We start from the raw sequence: 5,000 nt of genomic DNA, 5'->3' as shown, positions 1-5,000 counted from the left end.
CAATCTCGTGCGGCTAGAAGCCGCCTGTCCCTCTAAGAAGAAAAGTAATCGCTGACAGCACGAAGGATGTCACGCGACTAGTTAGCAGGCTAGAGTCTCGTTCGTTATCGGAATTAACCAGACAAATCGCTCCACCAACTAAGAACGGCCATGCACCACCACCCACCGAATCAAGAAAGAGCTATCAATCTGTCAATCCTTCCGGTGTCCGGGCCTGGTGAGGTTTCCCGTGTTGAGTCAAATTAAGCCGCAGGCTCCACTCCTGGTGGTGCCCTTCCGTCAATTCCTTTAAGTTTCAGCTTTGCAACCATACTTCCCCCGGAACCCAAAAGCTTTGGTTTCCCGGAGGCTGCCCGCCGAGTCATCGGAGGAACTGCGGCGGATCGCTGGCTGGCATCGTTTATGGTTAGAACTAGGGCGGTATCTGATCGCCTTCGAACCTCTAACTTTCGTTCTTGATTAATGAAAACATACTTGGCAAATGCTTTCGCTTCTGTTCGTCTTGCGACGATCCAAGAATTTCACCTCTAACGTCGCAATACGAATGCCCCCGCCTGTCCCTATTAATCATTACCTCGGGTTCCGAAAACCAACAAAATAGAACCGAGGTCCTATTCCATTATTCCATGCACACAGTATTCAGGCGGGCTTGCCTGCTTTAAGCACTCTAATTTGTTCAAAGTAAACGTGCCGGCCCACCCAGACACTCAATAAAGAGCACCTTGGTAGGATTTCAACGGGGTCCGCCTCGGGACGCACGAACACGCACGAGGCGGTCGCACGCCTTCGGCTCGCCCCACCGGCAGGACGTCCCACGATACATGCCAGTTAAACACCGACGGGCGGTGAACCAACAGCGTGGGACACAAATCCAACTACGAGCTTTTTAACCGCAACAACTTTAATATACGCTATTGGAGCTGGAATTACCGCGGCTGCTGGCACCAGACTTGCCCTCCAATAGATACTCGTTAAAGGATTTAAAGTGTACTCATTCCGATTACGGGGCCTCGGATGAGTCCCGTATCGTTATTTTTCGTCACTACCTCCCCGTGCCGGGAGTGGGTAATTTGCGCGCCTGCTGCCTTCCTTGGATGTGGTAGCCGTTTCTCAGGCTCCCTCTCCGGAATCGAACCCTGATTCCCCGTTACCCGTTACAACCATGGTAGGCGCAGAACCTACCATCGACAGTTGATAAGGCAGACATTTGAAAGATGCGTCGCCGGTACGAGGACCGTGCGATCAGCCCAAAGTTATTCAGAGTCACCAAGGCAAACGGACCGGACGAGCCGACCGATTGGTTTTGATCTAATAAAAGCGTCCCTTCCATCTCTGGTCGGGACTCTGTTTGCATGTATTAGCTCTAGAATTACCACAGTTATCCAAGTAACGTGGGTACGATCTAAGGAACCATAACTGATTTAATGAGCCATTCGCGGTTTCACCTTAATGCGGCTTGTACTGAGACATGCATGGCTTAATCTTTGAGACAAGCATATGACTACTGGCAGGATCAACCAGGGAGCTGCGTCAACTAGAGCTGAGCAGCCGGCCGCCCGGGAGTGTGTCCCAGAGGCCCGCGCGAACACGCAAGCGTCCGCTCAATTATTCTGCAAACAGGAGGAGGCTGAGCTCCCCTGCACAATACACCTCGAAACCCTCTCAGGTCCCGGCGGCGCGCAGCGCCGTCCTAAGTACTTGGTCGGGTTCGAGAGAGGCGCAATCGCCCGGAGTTAGGCGAGTAGACGCTTTAGGTGCGACCACCCGTGCTCCCAACTGAGCTTGCCGCTGCCGACAGAGGCCCGGGAGCGTGCTGTCGTGGCATTGCCGGCGGGAGACAACACGCGCCACCTACGGTGACCGGCAGCTCCAACGCCAGCGCCACAGAAGGGCAAAGGCCCCACGTGGGTGCCGAAGCGAACTCTCCCAGCACAGCGCACGTGCCAACACGTCTGCACAACTGCGATACAAACCACCAGCGAGAACCGCTGGGGCGACCGAGCAGCAGACGGCGTCGCGGCGCCGAATGCCGGGCGGCGGCGCATCCTCAACGCACACAGTCCTCAATCGGACCAGCACACTGCAGATGTCCACCGCGCTTCGCACCGGGCCGGCGAGGACCCACTTTGGCTGCACGGCGCCGCGCGCAGGGTGCCCCGGCGCGCAGCTGCGCCGCCTGCCGCGTCCGTCGGCCGGCGCGCCTGCCACTGGGCGCCCCCACCAGCCGGCTGTAGCGCGTGCGCCCACGCACCGCGCGGCCAGCACGCCGGGCGGCCCCCCCTCACCGGCCGGGGACAGTCCCACCCACCCACAGCCGCGTATCGCTTCACACCCAGATTCACATTCACGTTCGTTGGTATGGTGGGGACCGCTTCGTAGCTGTACCGATCGTTGCCCTCACAGATGTACCTCCAGCAAGGACAACCGCACCACAACGGGTTACCAGTTGTTCATTTGCGTAACGTCACCAGTAAACGTACACGTCCATCCCCGTATGCAAAGTCAACTATTATTGCATGCCTGCCTGTCAGGTGTCAAGACACACTACATCCGCTCACATCCACGCAACAAAATGTGCCCGACTAGAGGGCACGTGGAAGGTGCCCCCGTACGTATGCGATGTCCACTGCGCGACCAACTGTCAACCGGCCTCTGTAGCATGTCGCAGATGTGGAACGCGGGGCACCGTGCTATCACATTGTGTGAGAAGAGACTACTACGTCTGCATACACGCGCCACTACATGAACAGACGGCTCATGCTGATCGCCATCCACTGCGTCCATTACTCCCACACGTCTCTATGGCGTACCACACTGCAATGCAGCTGTTATGGGGAGATGACACGTAGCTGTGTACACAACATTCTGAGCGGGTTGCGGTTGGACAATACATTACTGTAACGTGTCATATGCCAATTACAGAGCAGGGTAAGGCACAACTTGGGTTAGGTTAAGGCACAACTTGGGTTAGGTTAAGGCACAACTTGGGTTAGGTTAAGGCACAACTTGGGTTAGGTTAAGGCACAACTTGGGTTAGGTTAAGGCACAACTTGGGTTAGGTTAAGGCACAACTTGGGTTAGGTTAAGGCACAACTTGGGTTAGGTTAAGGCACAACTTGGGTTAGGTTAAGGCACAACTTGGGTTAGGTTAAGGCACAACTTGGGTTAGGTTAAGGCACAACTTGGGTTAGGTTAAGGCACAACGTGGGTTAGGTTAAGGCACAACGTGGGTTAGGTTAAGGCACAACGTGGGTTAGGTTAAGGCACAACGTGGGTTAGGTTAAGGCACAACGTGGGTTAGGTTAAGGCACAACGTGGGTTAGGTTAAGGCACAACGTGGGTTAGGTTAAGGCACAACGTGGGTTAGGTTAAGGCACAACGTGGGTTAGGTTAAGGCACAACGTGGGTTAGGTTAAGGCACAACGTGGGTTAGGTTAAGGCACAACGTGGGTTAGGTTAAGGCACAACGTGGGTTAGGTTAAGGCACAACTTGGGGGTAGATTGCGGTGCAAATTGCGTTACATTGCGGTGCAAATTGCGTTACATTGCGGTGCAAATTGCGTTACATTGCGGTGCAAATTGCGTTACATTGCGGTGCAAATTGCGTTACATTGCGGTGCAAATTGCGTTACATTGCGGTGCAAATTGCGTTACATTGCGGTGCAAATTGCGTTACATTGCGGTGCAAATTGCGTTACATTGCGGTGCAAATTGCGTTACATTGCGGTGCAAATTGCGTTACATTGCGGTGCAAATTGAGTTACATTGCGGTGCAAATTGCGTTACATTGCGGTGCAAATTGCGTTACATTGCGGTGCAAATTGCGTTACATTGCGGTGCAAATTGAGTTACATTGCGGTGCAAATTGAGTTACATTGCGGTGCAAATTGAGTTACATTGCGGTGCAAATTGAGTTACATTGCGGTGCAAATTGAGTTACATTGCGGTGCAAATTGAGTTACATTGCGGTGCAAATTGAGTTACATTGCGGTGCAAATTGAGTTACATTGCGGTGCAAATTGAGTTACATTGCGGTGCAAATTGAGGTAGGTTAAGGTGCAACACAGGTTAGGTTAAGGTGCAACATAGGTTAGGGTGCAAGATGGGTTAGGTTAAGGTGCAAGATGGGTTAGGTTAAGGTGCAAGATGGGTTAGGTTAAGGTGACATAGGTTAGGTTAAGGTGACATAGGTTAGGTTAAGGTGACATAGGTTAGGTTAAGGTGACATAGGTTAGGTTAAGGTGACATAGGTTAGGTTAAGGTGACATAGGTTAGGTTAAGGTGACATAGGTTAGGTTAAGGTGACATAGGTTAAGTTAAGGTGACATAGGTTAGGTTAAGGTGACATAGGTTAGGTTAAGGTGACATAGGTTAGGTTAAGGTACAAACTGGGTTGTGTTATGGTACACATTGCGTTGTAGTACAGTACACGTTAGGTTTGGGTACGGTACACAATGTGGTATGGGATGGCGTGTTGTGGGGGGGGGGGGTGAGGTTCGTTGATATCGACCGTAGGACGTGGATGCCCGAGGCAGCGTCAGTGTGTCAAAGGAGTTATGTCACGTCGGGATGCGCTTTTCGCTAGTGAGAGGGGGCGAGCCGTGTCTGTGGTTGCGGCAGACCTGTGTGTTTCATTCCTGCCAGTGTGTTTGTGCTGTAAGACGAGGCAGTGTGGTGATGTTGGGTGCACCCCTGTGTAGGACATGTGTGGGTGTTGGTGGCTTCTCTGAGCAATTGTGGTTGTCGGACGAGTGGGGTATTCTGTTTTATGATTGGACCTCCCGGTCTGGTTATCATAGCGTAGTTGGTGTACTGTGGCGGATAGGATGCACCGGACGTTGGTCCATGCTGGTGCTTAGTTGTTGTATCTGTGTCTGTTACAGGCAGAGAGTAGTGTGTGATAGAGTGTGTGGCTGACGTGTGGTTCATTTTGTGTGTACGGACGTTCAGCATGTATAGGGGCATTTGCGTATATAATCTATCTATGTGGGCCTGCATAG

The 5,000-nt window shown here is 52.6% G+C and overlaps 1 non-coding gene across 1 annotated transcript in view; it reads right to left on the bottom strand.

Annotated features, from left to right (window-relative positions):
- Nucleotides 1-1,524, bottom strand: part of LOC126147102 (small subunit ribosomal RNA) — a 1,909-nt gene extending 385 nt beyond the window's left edge. The window contains exon 1 of the ribosomal RNA XR_007529986.1: nt 1-1,524. This exon is cut by the window's left edge and continues 385 nt beyond it. This is a non-coding gene — a ribosomal RNA (small subunit ribosomal RNA).
- Nucleotides 1,525-5,000: the final 3,476 nt, after the last annotated feature.

The sequence above is a fragment of the Schistocerca cancellata genome, unplaced genomic scaffold, assembly GCF_023864275.1.
Source record: "Schistocerca cancellata isolate TAMUIC-IGC-003103 unplaced genomic scaffold, iqSchCanc2.1 HiC_scaffold_846, whole genome shotgun sequence".
Lineage (NCBI taxonomy): Eukaryota > Metazoa > Arthropoda > Insecta > Orthoptera > Acrididae > Schistocerca > Schistocerca cancellata.
Note: the sequence above shows the minus strand (reverse complement) of the source record. Positions and strands in the feature narration are given on the sequence as shown.